Source organism: Erinaceus europaeus, chromosome 19, assembly GCF_950295315.1.
Source record: "Erinaceus europaeus chromosome 19, mEriEur2.1, whole genome shotgun sequence".
Classification (NCBI taxonomy): Eukaryota; Metazoa; Chordata; class Mammalia; order Eulipotyphla; family Erinaceidae; genus Erinaceus; species Erinaceus europaeus.
Window position 1 is genome coordinate 59,963,714 of NC_080180.1, and position 15,798 is coordinate 59,979,511.

The 15,798-nt window shown below is 49.3% G+C and overlaps 1 protein-coding gene across 2 annotated transcripts in view; it reads left to right on the forward strand.

Moving 5' to 3' along the window:
• The window catches only part of RNF150 (ring finger protein 150), a 170,035-nt gene that overhangs the window by 128,203 nt on the left and 26,034 nt on the right, over positions 1-15,798 (forward strand). The window lies entirely within an intron of this gene.

Sequence of the window (15,798 nt, forward strand, 5' to 3'; positions counted from 1 at the left end):
TACTTCCTCTTTGGGTTGGTTTTGTTACATTGTAATATATATTTGTAGTAGCAATAACAGCATTTCACGGTATAAGATTTCAGGGACATGATCCCACACCCACACGTGGTGTGCGTGAGTCAGCACACCCCCCAACCTCCAGAACCACTATAGTTCTCAGAAATTCCAAGAGATGGTTTGGTTACCAGGGTTTTGCAAGTTCATTTGCTTTCGTCATCTGTATTCCGCACTGAGCAAACCCGGCTGGTAGCTGTCCTTTACTTGTTACTGCACTTAGGATAACCACCTCCAGTTCTATCCATTTCGCCTGTGACACAATCTCGTCTTACTGGATTGCAGAGTCACGTTCCACTGAAGGCATATCCCGTAACCGCTATATCCCATCACCTGGCCTTGGGCATCTAGGTTGCTCCCCTAGTTCTGGCTGTTGTGCAGAGTGTTACATGGGTCGCATGTGTCCCTTTCATGACTTTTGGTAAATGCCTAGGAGTGGTATTGCGGGGTCATAAGGTGTCTCCGTTTTCAACTGCTCCAGGACGTAGGAGAGTCGTGCTGTGGAACTGGAACCATGGTGTCATCTGCAAACCAGGGTCAGCTAGGGAGGTGACCACATGCCATCAGGGTGAGGGAGGGCAAGGCAAAGCCCAGTCCCGCCTCCTCCATTCTTAGCGTTTCCCCTGGAGATCTTTACATGCTTGTGTCTTTCCAGGACAGCCCCGCCCTGCTCTCAGGGCCCTGCTCTCAGGGCCCCGCCCACGCACATAACTTTTGCCAAACTCCTATTTTGGAATGGCAGGCTACTGCTCTACTGCAGAAGTTGCGAGGTTGTCCCTGGTCAGTAAGCCAAGGTTCAAAATAAAACGTGCTTAACCTCTGCCTCTGCAGAGAGCAGGTCTCATCAGCACCCCACAGCAGCAGCGTGTGGCCCTGTGTGGACTGGCGCACCTGTGACTGCACATGCGTGAAGGGCTAACTCGGTCGGTGGTGCTCTTTCTGCTTCTTGCAGAACTCAGCATCCCTAGGCATTGAAAGTCTAGGTAGCACAGCAGGAGTGCACGTGGTGCAAAGCACAAGGACCTGCTTAAGGATCCCGGTTCAAGTCTCCAGCTCCCCATCTGCGGTGGGGGTGGGGGGTTGCCTCACAGGCGGTGAAGCAGGTCTGCAGGTGTCTATCTTTCTCTCCCCCTCTCTGTCTTCCCCTCCTCTCTCTCCATTTATCTCTGTTCTATCCAACAACAACAACAATGGCAACAATAACAATAATGACAACAAGGGCAAAATGGGGAAAAAATGGCCTGGAGCAGTGGATTTGGAGTGTCAGCACTGAGCCCCAGCAATAACCTTGGAGGCCATATATATATATATGGTAGTCATCTTTCAGCCACCAAGTTGCAGGTGCTGCCATGATTCCATCCTGACCTCCCTGGGCAGACGACCTCACCAGTGTGTCCCAGAACCTCCCCTCCCCAGAGCCCTGCCCGTTTAGGGAAAGACAGAGACAGGCTGAGGGTCTGGATTCACCTGCCAACACCCATGTCCAGTGGAGAAGCAATTACAGAAGCCAGACCTTCCATCTTCTGCACCCCATAAAGAATTTTGGTTCATAATCCCAGAGGGGGAGAAATATTAGGGGAAGTTGACCAGAGGACTCTGAACTCCCAACTCCATCAGGATCCGGAGAAAGAAGAGGAAAAATGGAGGGACATTTGGAAGTAGTGATAGGTGTATGTGTGACTTGGAAATGAAGAGAATATAGAACCAGGGGGTGGGGGACAGGATAGATAACCATATACAAATATAGACAGGGGGTTGTAGAAATAATAGTTAGCATAGATCTGCAATCTTAGGAGAGCTGCTGTAGCTTCCAATGGAGAAAAATGGGGATCCAGAACTCTGATAGTGGGAATGGTACAGAGTTATACCTGTTATCTTGTGATTTTCTAAATCAATATTAAATCATTAATATAAATTAAAAATAATGAATAAATGGAATCTTTGGGCGATAAAAAATAAATATGTTTAAAATGAAGTTTAGAAGTTTAGGTATTGATTTTGGATCCAAACAAGATACAGGGAAGGTCCCCCTTGGACCTCATGGTGCTTCAGCCTGGGTCACTGCAGACTGAAATGTATGCGCTCAGCCAGGTGTGTCACCACCCGGCCCTCCGCCGCCTGTAGTTTCTACTAGCTTTATGGTTTCAGCTCTTACAAATATCCTATATTTTGCATGTCAATGTACATTTCCCTAAGACCATTTACTAAAGAGACTTTTCCTTCCCTGTTATATATTCCTGGCAACCTTCTCATCTGATGAATTAACCATATAGGTGTGGGCTTAGCTTCTAGACTCTGCACTCTATCCCACTGGTTTCTGCTTGTCTTTGTGCCAGTCTCGGGCTGTTTTCATTGCTTTGTAATTGAAATCTGGCGGTATAATGCCTCCAGCTTTGGCCCTTCTCAAAATTGCTTTGGCTATTTGGGATCTTTTGAGATTCCATTCATATTTTAGCGTTGCCTTTTTTATTTCTGTAAAAATGCTGCTGGAAAGGCATGTGTTGAATTTTTACACTGCTCTGGGCACTGTGGGTATTTAAAAATATTATTTATTTATTTATTTATTTATTTATTTATTTATTGGATAGAGACAGAGAGAAATCAAGAAAGAAGGTGAAGATACAGAGGGAGAGAGAGAGAGTACCTGCCATACTGCTTGCAAAGTCTCCCCTCTGCAGGTGAGGAGCAGGAGCTCGGACCCAGGTCCTTGCATCTGTAACATGTGCGCTCACCAAGTGTGCCACCGCCGTGCTCCCGATGGGTGTTTTAAACCATATCCAACCTCTGAGCATAGACCATCTTCCCGTTTCCTTGATGCCTTACAGCTCTTGGTGTACAGGTCTTTTACTTCCTGGGGTCAGTTTATTTCAGGGCACTTTGGTGCAATTACAAGTGGGGCTGTTTTACTTTCTTTCTGAAAGTTCATTATTAGTGTATAGAACACAAGAGAGTTTTTGTGTCCTGCAAAGGTACTGACTTTGTCTATAAGTTCTGGTCATTCTAGGTAGAGTTCATAGGTTCTGTGCCAGAAAGTCACATCTGCAGATAGTGATAGTTTCACTTCTTGATTTGGAAGCCTTTTTCAGACCTAATTGCTCTCACTACGACTCCCAGAACTATTTTGAACCAAAGTAATGAGAATAGACAACCTTGGCTTGTGTCTGATTTTAGAGAAGGACCTTCTGTTTTTCACTGTTGAGTATGAAACATATGATCTGGTGATTAATTCACCTTTCATATGTTGAGGGTCCCACGTTGGGGTCTTAGCATGGCTGTTACATTTTGTCAAATGCATCTCTGCATCTGTCTGGGGATCATGGTAAGATCTCTGTCCTGCACTGGTGCGGTGCCTCACACTGACTGGCACGGGGTACTGAGCCATGCTGGCATCCCCCAGAATAAAGCTCATGGAGCTCGGTGTTTGCATTTTCAACACACTGTGTGTGGAGCTTGGCTGGCTGACATCTCTCTGTGTGTCTCTGCGTCTCTGTTCACCAAGAATGTGACTTTCACTCCTTAAGAAACACTTCATCAGTGAGAGTGACACAGTCTTGCTGTCAGTGGTGGAGAAGGAGGTTCAAACCAAGTCCACACAAGTGCATGAGAGAGAAGGGTCACAGGGACCACCTTCCTCCTCCAGGTGTGGGGGGGTCTTATTTAACCAGAGAGGGACATGTCTACCTGGGCAAAATGGCAACAGAAAATAGAGAAATGAGTTTAGCTGGGTTGTCTTTACAGCTAAAACCTCTGGTGATGTGTCTTTTTTTTTTTTTCATTTTTATTTATAAAAAGGAAACACTGACAAAAACCGTAGGATAAAAGGGGTACATCTCCACACAGTTCCCACCACCAGAACTCCATATCCCACCCCCTCCCCTGATAGCTTTCCTATTCTCTATCCCTCTGGGAGTATGGACCCAAGATCACTGTGGGATGCAGAAGGTGGAAGGTCTGGCTTCTGTAATTGCTTCCCCACTGACATGGGCACTGACAGGTTGATCCATACTCCCAGCCTGCCTCTCTCTTTCCCTAGTGGGGCGGGGTTCTGGGCAGGTGGGGCTCCAGGACACACTGGTGGGGTCGTCTGTCCAGGAAAGTCTGGTTGGCATCATGGTAGCATCTGGAACCTGGTGGCTGAAAGAACATATAAAGCCAAACAAGTTGTTGACTAATCATGAACCTAAAGGCTGGAAAAGTGCAGATGAAGAGTGGGGGGGTCTTCATTTTGTAGCTAGTTGGGTGACTTGTCTTTCAGCGTATCTGCCAGTTTCTTTGAGAACTCTAAAATGATGCTTCCTTTTGGTGAGTAAGGAAGGAGGGTTCAGTTCACCCTCTGCTGTTTCTAGCTAGTCAAGATTAAAAGACAGGACATCTTGTCCCGTTGGTCCTCGGTTTGTACTTCTTGTGCAACCTATGTGAGAACATCAGAAGGAAGGAAAGAAGGAAAGAAGGGAGGGAGGGAGGGAAGGAGGGAGGAAGGAAGGAAGGAAGGAAGGAAGGAAGGAAGGAAGGAAGGAAGGAGCGAAGGAGCCAACAGTGCTCTGCCATGAGCCACACCAGCGGGCTGGACTGAGGCAGCTTTGCCTGGCAATGCTCTAGGCCTGGTGGGTGCCTGTCGCCCAGCTTCAGGCTCTTTCCCTCTGCCCTGGGGTATCTGTGTAGCCCCATGTCTTATGTTATTCTTTGGAAAGGGAAAAGCAATTGTCTCGTCATCTCAGCTATAATTATCAGGCCTTCCTGTTGAATGGCCGGTGCTGGAAAGATGGGGTTTGAAGTAGATGGACGTGGGGTGGGGTGGGTGGGGTGACACCCACTAGCTGCTCTGTCAGTGACCACCGGTGTGATCTCAGCTCCCCCTTGCAGGTGTGAACTTCACAGCCCTTTGCTGGCACCGTCAGACTGTTACAGAGTAGAAGCTGTACCAGTGGCATGCACTCTGAAAACAGGAGCCAGCACACTACTATCAGTGACACATTTGGTGGGTGGTCTTTATTTTGTTACGATTATTAGATAGGACAGAGAAATTGAGAGAGGACGGGGAGACAGAGGAAGAGAAAGACAGACACCTGCAGACCTGCTTCTCCGCTCGTCAGGCATCCCCCCCACCCCCCGCAGGTGGGGAGCAAGGTGTAGTTAACTGGATGTGCCACTGCCCAGACCCCCCCCCCGTGGGTATTATTTATTCTCATGTACAGGTGGAAGATAGACTTTGAAGAGAGTGAGTGACATATCCCAGCCGAGGACGTGTGTCTTAGAGGGTGGAGGTGACTCACTGCAAAGTTGATACTCCAGGAGTAGGCATCGCTCTGTAGCTGGCAGGGGCAAGGGAGCTCTGGGGGCTGTGGTCCTGCCTGTGAGGAGGGGGGGCTGGCCTTCCTCAGCCTTGTCCAGAGCAGAAGGGAACTGTGCACTGATGTCACTGGTGCTTTATTTTAGGAAGGGAAATCTGAGAAGGCTGAGTGGGATGGGGGAGCAGGGGAGGGCCGCAAGCATGGGGGAGAGTGGGGCTACTGTTGTGGGGAGAGGGAGCATGAGACAGTGTGTGAGAGAGAGAGAGAGCATGAGAGTGTGAGAGAAAGCATGAGAGAGTGTGAGAGAGCATGAGAATGTGACAGAGAACATGAAAGTGTGAGAGAGAGCATGAGAGAGTGTGAGAAAGAGCATGGAAGTGTGAGAGAGAGCATGAGAGTGTGAGAGAGAGCATGAGAGTCTGTGAGAGAGAGAGAGAGCATGAGAGTGTGAGAGAGAGCATGAGAGTGTGAGAGAGAGCATGAGAGTGTGAGAGAGAGCATGAGAGTATGAGAGAGCATGAGAGTGTGTGAAAGAGCATGAGAGTGTGAGAGAGCATGAGAGAGCGTGAGAGAGAGCATGAGAGTGTGAGAGAGCATGAGAGTGTGTGAGAGAGCATGAGAGAGTGTGAGAGAGCATGAGAGAGTGTGAGAGAGCATGAGAGAGTGTGAGAGAGCATGAGAGAGTGTGAGAGAGCATGAGAGAGTGTGAGAGAGCATGAGAGTGTGAGAGAGCATGAGAGAGCGTGAGAGAGAGCATGAGAGTATGAGAGAGCATGAGAGTGTGTGAAAGAGCATGAGAGTGTGAGAGAGAGCATGAGAGTGTGAGAGAGCATGAGAGTGTGAGAGAGCATGAGAGTGTGAGAGAGCATGAGAGTGTGAGAGAGCATGAGAGTGTGAGAGAGCATGAGAGTGTGAGAGAGAGCATGAGAGTGTGAGAGAGAGCATGAGAGTGTGAGAGAGAGCATGAGAGTGTGAGAGAGAGCATGAGAGTGTGAGAGAGAGCATGAGAGAGTGTGAAAGAGCATGAGAGAGTATGAGAGAGAGCATGAGAGTGTGAGAGAGAGCATGAGAGAGTGTGAGAGAGCATGAGAGTGTGAGAGAGCATGAGAGAGTGTGAGAGAGCATGAGAGTGTGAGAGAGCATGAGAGAGCGTGAGAGAGAGCATGAGAGTGTGAGAGAGCATGAGAGTGTGTGAGAGAGCATGAGAGAGTGTGAGAGAGCATGAGAGAGTGTGAGAGAGCATGAGAGAGTGTGAGAGAGCATGAGAGTGTGAGAGAGCATGAGAGAGCGTGAGAGAGAGCATGAGAGTATGAGAGAGCATGAGAGTGTGTGAAAGAGCATGAGAGAGTGTGAGAGAGCATGAGAGAGTGTGAGAGAGCATGAGAGAGTGTGAGAGAGCATGAGAGAGTGTGAGAGAGCATGAGAGTGTGAGAGAGCATGAGAGAGCGTGAGAGAGAGCATGAGAGTATGAGAGAGCATGAGAGTGTGTGAAAGAGCATGAGAGTGTGAGAGAGAGCATGAGAGTGTGAGAGAGCATGAGAGTGTGAGAGAGCATGAGAGTGTGAGAGAGAGCATGAGAGTGTGAGAGAGAGCATGAGAGTGTGAGAGAGCATGAGAGTGTGAGAGAGCATGAGAGAGTGTGAGAGAGAGCATGAGAGTGTGAGAGAGAGCATGAGAGTGTGAGAGAGAGCATGAGAGTGTGAGAGAGAGCATGAGAGTGTGAGAGAGAGCATGAGAGTATGAGAGAGCATGAGAGTGTGTGAAAGAGCATGAGAGTGTGAGAGAGCATGAGAGTGTGAGAGAGCATGAGAGAGCGTGAGAGAGAGCATGAGAGTGTGAGAGAGCATGAGAGTGTGTGAGAGAGCATGAGAGAGTGTGAGAGAGAGCATGAGAGTGTGAGAGAGCATGAGAGAGTGTGAGAGAGCATGAGAGAGCGTGAGAGAGAGCATGAGAGAGTGTGAGAGAGAGCATGAGAGTGTGAGAGAGAGCATGAGAGTGTGAGAGAGAGCATGAGAGTGTGAGAGAGAGCATGAGAGAGTGTGAGAGAGCATGAGAGAGTGTGAGAGAGCATGAGAGAGCGTGAGAGAGCATGAGAGTGTGAGAGAGCATGAGAGTGTGTGAGAGAGCATGAGAGAGTGTGAGAGAGCATGAGAGAGTGTGAGAGAGAGCATGAGAGAGTGTGAGAGAGAGCATGAGAGAGTGTGAGAGAGCATGAGAGAGTGTGAGAGAGCATGAGAGAGTGTGAGAGAGAGCATGAGAGTGTGAGAGAGAGCATGAGAGTGTGAGAGAGAGCATGAGAGTATGAGAGAGCATGAGAGTGTGTGAAAGAGCATGAGAGTGTGAGAGAGCATGAGAGAGCGTGAGAGAGAGCATGAGAGTGTGAGAGAGAGCATGAGAGTGTGTGAGAGAGCATGAGAGAGTGTGAGAGAGCATGAGAGAGTGTGAGAGAGCATGAGAGAGTGTGAGAGAGCATGAGAGAGTGTGAGAGAGCATGAGAGAGTGTGAGAGAGCATGAGAGTGTGAGAGAGCATGAGAGAGCGTGAGAGAGAGCATGAGAGTATGAGAGAGCATGAGAGTGTGTGAAAGAGCATGAGAGTGTGAGAGAGAGCATGAGAGTGTGAGAGAGCATGAGAGTGTGAGAGAGCATGAGAGTGTGAGAGAGCATGAGAGTGTGAGAGAGCATGAGAGTGTGAGAGAGCATGAGAGTGTGAGAGAGAGCATGAGAGTGTGAGAGAGAGCATGAGAGTGTGAGAGAGAGCATGAGAGTGTGAGAGAGAGCATGAGAGTGTGAGAGAGAGCATGAGAGAGTGTGAAAGAGCATGAGAGAGTATGAGAGAGAGCATGAGAGTGTGAGAGAGAGCATGAGAGAGTGTGAGAGAGCATGAGAGTGTGAGAGAGCATGAGAGAGTGTGAGAGAGCATGAGAGTGTGAGAGAGCATGAGAGAGCGTGAGAGAGAGCATGAGAGTGTGAGAGAGCATGAGAGTGTGTGAGAGAGCATGAGAGAGTGTGAGAGAGCATGAGAGAGTGTGAGAGAGCATGAGAGAGTGTGAGAGAGCATGAGAGTGTGAGAGAGCATGAGAGAGCGTGAGAGAGAGCATGAGAGTATGAGAGAGCATGAGAGTGTGTGAAAGAGCATGAGAGAGTGTGAGAGAGCATGAGAGAGTGTGAGAGAGCATGAGAGAGTGTGAGAGAGCATGAGAGAGTGTGAGAGAGCATGAGAGTGTGAGAGAGCATGAGAGAGCGTGAGAGAGAGCATGAGAGTATGAGAGAGCATGAGAGTGTGTGAAAGAGCATGAGAGTGTGAGAGAGAGCATGAGAGTGTGAGAGAGCATGAGAGTGTGAGAGAGCATGAGAGTGTGAGAGAGAGCATGAGAGTGTGAGAGAGAGCATGAGAGTGTGAGAGAGCATGAGAGTGTGAGAGAGCATGAGAGAGTGTGAGAGAGAGCATGAGAGTGTGAGAGAGAGCATGAGAGTGTGAGAGAGAGCATGAGAGTGTGAGAGAGAGCATGAGAGTGTGAGAGAGAGCATGAGAGTATGAGAGAGCATGAGAGTGTGTGAAAGAGCATGAGAGTGTGAGAGAGCATGAGAGTGTGAGAGAGCATGAGAGAGCGTGAGAGAGAGCATGAGAGTGTGAGAGAGCATGAGAGTGTGTGAGAGAGCATGAGAGAGTGTGAGAGAGAGCATGAGAGTGTGAGAGAGCATGAGAGAGTGTGAGAGAGCATGAGAGAGCGTGAGAGAGAGCATGAGAGAGTGTGAGAGAGAGCATGAGAGTGTGAGAGAGAGCATGAGAGTGTGAGAGAGAGCATGAGAGTGTGAGAGAGAGCATGAGAGAGTGTGAGAGAGCATGAGAGAGTGTGAGAGAGCATGAGAGAGCGTGAGAGAGCATGAGAGTGTGAGAGAGCATGAGAGTGTGTGAGAGAGCATGAGAGAGTGTGAGAGAGCATGAGAGAGTGTGAGAGAGAGCATGAGAGAGTGTGAGAGAGAGCATGAGAGAGTGTGAGAGAGCATGAGAGAGTGTGAGAGAGCATGAGAGAGTGTGAGAGAGAGCATGAGAGTGTGAGAGAGAGCATGAGAGTGTGAGAGAGAGCATGAGAGTATGAGAGAGCATGAGAGTGTGTGAAAGAGCATGAGAGTGTGAGAGAGCATGAGAGAGCGTGAGAGAGAGCATGAGAGTGTGAGAGAGAGCATGAGAGTGTGTGAGAGAGCATGAGAGAGTGTGAGAGAGCATGAGAGAGTGTGAGAGAGCATGAGAGAGTGTGAGAGAGCATGAGAGAGTGTGAGAGAGCATGAGAGAGTGTGAGAGAGCATGAGAGTGTGAGAGAGCATGAGAGAGCGTGAGAGAGAGCATGAGAGTATGAGAGAGCATGAGAGTGTGTGAAAGAGCATGAGAGTGTGAGAGAGAGCATGAGAGTGTGAGAGAGCATGAGAGTGTGAGAGAGAGCATGAGAGTGTGAGAGAGAGCATGAGAGTGTGAGAGAGCATGAGAGTGTGAGAGAGCATGAGAGAGTGTGAGAGAGCATGAGAGTGTGAGAGAGAGCATGAGAGTGTGAGAGAGAGCATGAGAGTGTGAGAGAGAGCATGAGAGTGTGAGAGAGAGCATGAGAGTATGAGAGAGCATGAGAGTGTGTGAAAGAGCATGAGAGTGTGAGAGAGCATGAGAGTGTGAGAGAGCATGAGAGAGCGTGAGAGAGAGCATGAGAGTGTGAGAGAGCATGAGAGTGTGTGAGAGAGCATGAGAGAGTGTGAGAGAGAGCATGAGAGTATGAGAGAGCATGAGAGTGTGTGAAAGAGCATGAGAGTGTGAGAGAGCATGAGAGTGTGAGAGAGCATGAGAGAGTGTGAGAGAGCATGAGAGAGTGTGAGAGAGAGCATGAGAGTGTGAGAGAGAGCATGAGAGTATGAGAGAGCATGAGAGTGTGAGAGAGCATGAGAGTGTGAGAGAGAGCATGAGAGAGTGTGAGAGAGAGCATGAGAGTGTGAGAGAGAGCATGAGAGTGTGAGAGAGAGCATGAGAGTGTGAGAGAGAGCATGAGAGAGTGTGAGAGAGAGCATGAGAGTGTGAGAGAGCATGAGAGTGTGAGAGAGCATGAGAGTGTGAGAGAGAGCATGAGAGTGTGAGAGAGAGCATGAGAGTGTGAGAGAGCATGAGAGAGTGTGAGAGAGCATGAGAGTGTGAGAGAGAGCATGAGAGTGTGTGAGAGAGAGCATGAGAGTGTGAGAGAGCATGAGAGTGTGAGAGAGCATGAGAGTGTGAGAGAGAGCATGAGAGTGTGTGAGAGAGAGCATGAGAGTGTGAGAGAGAGCATGAGAGTGTGAGAGAGAGCATGAGAGTGTGAGAGAGCATGAGAGTGTGAGAGAGCATGAGAGAGTGTGAGAGAGAGCATGAGAGTGTGAGAGAGAGCATGAGAGAGTATGAGAGAGCATGAGAGTGTGAGAGAGAGCATGAGAGTGTGAGAGAGAGCATGAGAGTGTGAGAGAGAGCATGAGAGTATGAGAGAGCATGAGAGTGTGAGAGAGCATGAGAGTGTGAGAGAGAGCATGAGAAAGTGTGAGAGAGAGCTTGAGAGTGTGTGAGAGAGAGCATGAGAGTGTGAGAGAGCATGAGAGTGTGAGAGAGCATGAGAGTGTGAGAGAGAGCATGAGAGTGTGTGAGAGAGAGCATGAGAGTGTGAGAGAGCATGAGAGTGTGAGAGAGCATGAGAGTGTGAGAGAGAGCATGAGAGTGTGTGAGAGAGAGCATGAGAGTGTGAGAGAGAGCATGAGAGTGTGAGAGAGCATGAGAGAGTGTGAGAGAGCATGAGAGTGTGAGAGAGAGCATGAGAGTGTGTGAGAGAGAGCATGAGAGTGTGAGAGAGCATGAGAGTGTGAGAGAGCATGAGAGTGTGAGAGAGAGCATGAGAGTGTGTGAGAGAGAGCATGAGAGTGTGAGAGAGCATGAGAGTGTGAGAGAGCATGAGAGAGTGTGAGAGAGAGCATGAGAGTGTGAGAGAGAGCATGAGAGAGTATGAGAGAGCATGAGAGTGTGAGAGAGAGCATGAGAGTGTGAGAGAGAGCATGAGAGTGTGAGAGAGAGCATGAGAGTGTGAGAGAGAGCATGAGAGTGTGAGAGAGAGCATGAGAGTGTGAGAGAGAGCATGAGAGTGTGTGAGAGAGCATGAGAGTGTGAGAGAGAGCATGAGAGTGTGAGAGAGAGCATGAGAGTGTGAGAGAGCATGAGAGTGTGAGAGAGAGCATGAGAGTGTGAGAGAGAGCATGAGAGTGTGTGAGAGAGAGCATGAGAGTGTGAGAGAGAGCATGAGAGTGTGAGAGAGCATGAGAGTGTGAGAGAGCATGAGAGAGTGTGAGAGAGAGCATGAGAGTGTGAGAGAGCATGAGAGAGTATGAGAGAGCATGAGAGTGTGAGAGAGAGCATGAGAGAGTGTGAGAGAGAGCATGAGAGTGTGAGAGAGAGCATGAGAGTGTGAGAGAGCATGAGAGAGTATGAGAGAGCATGAGAGTGTGAGAGAGAGCATGAGAGTGTGAGAGAGAGCATGAGAGTGTGAGAGAGAGCATGAGAGTGTGAGAGAGTGTGAGAGCGTGAGAGTGTGAGAGAGCATGAGAGTGTGAGAGAGAGCATGAGAGTGTGAGAGAGAGCATGAGAGAGTGTGAGAGAGAGCATGAGAGTGTGAGAGAGTGTGAGAGCATGAGAGTGTGAGAGAGCATTAGAGTGTGAGAGAGAGCATGAGAGTGTGAGAGAGTGTGAGAGCGTGAGAGTGTGAGAGAGCATGAGAGTGTGAGAGAGAGCATGAGAGTGTGAGAGAGAGCATGAGAGTGTGAGAGAGAGCATGAGAGTGTGAGAGAGTGTGAGAGCGTGAGAGTGTGAGAGAGCATGAGAGTGTGAGAGAGAGCATGAGAGTGTGAGAGAGAGCATGAGAGAGTGTGAGAGAGAGCATGAGAGTGTGAGAGAGTGTGAGAGCGTGAGAGTGTGAGAGAGCATGAGAGTGTGAGAGAGAGCATGAGAGTGTGAGAGAGAGCATGAGAGAGTGTGAGAGAGAGCATGAGAGTGTGAGAGAGTGTGAGAGCATGAGAGTGTGAGAGAGCATTAGAGTGTGAGAGAGAGCATGAGAGAGTGTGAGAGAGAGCATGAGAGTGTGAGAGAGAGCATGAGAGAGTGTGAGAGAGAGCATGAGAGAGTGTGAGAGAGAGCATGAGAGAGTGTGAGAGAGCATGAGAGTGTGAGAGAGAGCATGAGAGTGTGTGAGAGAGAGCATGAGAGTGTGAGAGAGCATGAGAGTGTGAGAGAGCATGAGAGTGTGAGAGAGAGCATGAGAGTGTGTGAGAGAGAGCATGAGAGTGTGAGAGAGCATGAGAGTGTGAGAGAGCATGAGAGAGTGTGAGAGAGAGCATGAGAGTGTGAGAGAGAGCATGAGAGAGTGTGAGAGAGAGCATGAGAGTGTGAGAGAGAGCATGAGAGTGTGAGAGAGCATGAGAGAGTATGAGAGAGCATGAGAGTGTGAGAGAGAGCATGAGAGTGTGAGAGAGAGCATGAGAGTGTGAGAGAGAGCATGAGAGTGTGTGAGAGAGAGCATGAGAGTGTGAGAGAGCATGAGAGTGTGAGAGAGAGCATGAGAGTGTGTGAGAGAGAGCATGAGAGTGTGAGAGAGAGCATGAGAGTGTGAGAGAGCATGAGAGTGTGAGAGAGCATGAGAGAGTGTGAGAGAGAGCATGAGAGTGTGAGAGAGAGCATGAGAGTGTGAGAGAGAGCATGAGAGTGTGAGAGAGAGCATGAGAGTGTGAGAGAGAGCATGAGAGTGTGTGAGAGAGAGCATGAGAGTGTGAGAGAGCATGAGAGTGTGAGAGAGCATGAGAGTGTGAGAGAGAGCATGAGAGTGTGTGAGAGAGAGCATGAGAGTGTGAGAGAGAGCATGAGAGTGTGAGAGAGCATGAGAGTGTGAGAGAGCATGAGAGAGTGTGAGAGAGAGCATGAGAGTGTGAGAGAGCATGAGAGAGTATGAGAGAGCATGAGAGTGTGAGAGAGAGCATGAGAGAGTGTGAGAGAGAGCATGAGAGTGTGAGAGAGAGCATGAGAGTGTGAGAGAGCATGAGAGAGTATGAGAGAGCATGAGAGTGTGAGAGAGAGCATGAGAGTGTGAGAGAGAGCATGAGAGTGTGAGAGAGAGCATGAGAGTGTGAGAGAGAGCATGAGAGTGTGAGAGAGAGCATGAGAGTGTGAGAGAGAGCATGAGAGTGTGAGAGAGAGCATGAGAGTGTGAGAGAGTGTGAGAGCGTGAGAGTGTGAGAGAGCATGAGAGTGTGAGAGAGAGCATGAGAGTGTGAGAGAGAGCATGAGAGTGTGAGAGAGAGCATGAGAGTGTGAGAGAGAGCATGAGAGTGTGAGAGAGAGCATGAGAGTGTGAGAGAGTGTGAGAGCGTGAGAGTGTGAGAGAGCATGAGAGTGTGAGAGAGAGCATGAGAGTGTGAGAGAGAGCATGAGAGTGTGAGAGAGAGCATGAGAGTGTGAGAGAGTGTGAGAGCGTGAGAGTGTGAGAGAGCATGAGAGTGTGAGAGAGAGCATGAGAGTGTGAGAGAGAGCATGAGAGAGTGTGAGAGAGAGCATGAGAGTGTGAGAGAGTGTGAGAGCATGAGAGTGTGAGAGAGCATTAGAGTGTGAGAGAGAGCATGAGAGAGTGTGAGAGAGAGCATGAGAGTGTGAGAGAGAGCATGAGAGAGTGTGAGAGAGAGCATGAGAGAGTGTGAGAGAGAGCATGAGAGAGTGTGAGAGAGAGCATGAGAGTGTGAGAGAGAGCATGAGAGAGTGTGAGTGTGAGAGAGCATGAGAGAAAAAGCATGAGACAAAGAGCATGAGAGAGAACATGAGAAAGCCAGAGAATGTTGTTTGTGTGTGTGTGTGTGTGTGTGTGTGAGAGAGAGAGAGAGAGAGAGAGAGAGAGAGAGAGAGAGGGAGAGGGAGAGAGAGAGAGAGAGAATGGTGCTGTGGAGCTGAGAGAAGCAGAGTGGTGGTGAAGGGGAGCAGATTCAGGGGAGTGAGTGGAGGTGGCGGCCTCAGCAGGCAGGAGCTGGGCGGGCCCTGAGGTGGATGCCCGTCTGTGTGGCAGATGCTCCCTGGGCGTCGGCGTCGTCCTCGTCCTCGTGCCGGGGACTGACCGGGGACTGACCGGGAGCTGAGGGTGAGGGCATTGTGCTCACGGAGTTGCCGGTCTAGTGGGAGGCTGCGTCGGGCCAGATTCTGCAGAGGAAGCGGAACTAGTGACACGTGTTAGGCGTGGGCAGGGGGTAAGTGGTAGGGGATAAAGGGATGGACAGACGGACGTGGTCTCGGCACCGACTCAAAGCGTGCAGGCCAGCAGGATGGAAACTCTCAGGTAGGTGCAGTGTTGTATTCTGAGACGCCACTCTCCTCCCTCCTCCCCTCCTCTGTATCTCAGCTTTGCCCTGGGACCTGTGGGCAGACTGGACCCCAGCCCTGGCACAGGGGTGCTCCTCAAGCCCAGGTTCCACAGCCACCCGCACCCTGGCTCTTCCCTGAGGAGGCTTCTGGGTGGCCGGCAGGAGCCTCAGGAGCAGAAGGAGCAGAAGGAGCAGAAGGAGAGGAAGCAAAGGAGATGGGGGATGGGGACACAGGCCTTTGGAGACGGGAGTGGTGAGAAATATACAAATAAGTCGAACCTGAAATGGAATTGGCGTATCGCACCAAAGTAAAAGACTCTGGGGTGGGTGGGTGGGGAGAGTACAGGACCAAGAAGCATTCAGAGGACCTAGTGGGGGTTGTGTTGTTATATGGGAATCTGGGGGATGTTATGCATGTACAAACTATTGTACTTACTGTTGAATTTAAAACATTAATTCCCCAATAAAAAAAAGAAAGGAAAAAAACAAATAAGTAAATGAATAAATATTAAGAATAATAAATTTTTGTGGTCCGGGAGGTGGCTCAGTGGCTAAAGCACTAGACTCTCGAGCCTGAGGTCCTGAGTTCAATCCCCGGCAGCACATGTGCCAGAGTGATGTCTGGTTCTCTCTCTCTCTCTCTCTCTCTCTCTCCTATCTTTCTCATTAATAAATAAATAAAATCTAAAATAATAATAATAAATTTTAAAAAGAGGAAGAGACACACCTGCAGCCCTACTTCACCACTCACAAAGCTTTCCCCCTGCAGGTAGGGACCAGGGGGATCAAACCCAGGTCCTTGTGAATTGTAACATCTGCGCTCAATCAGGTGCACTACCACCGGGCCCCTTACCTCTCCAATTCTATGTGTCTCTATCTGATAAATAAATAAATAAATAAATAAATAAATAAATAAATAAATAAATGGAAAAAATAATGGTGGCCAAGAGTAGTGGATGTGTTATGAAGGCACTAAGGTCCAACAGTAACCCTGGTGGCAATAAGAATTCTTAGAAAGGAAGGGAGGGAGGGAGGGAGGGGAAAAGGTGAGAGGAAGGGAAAAAG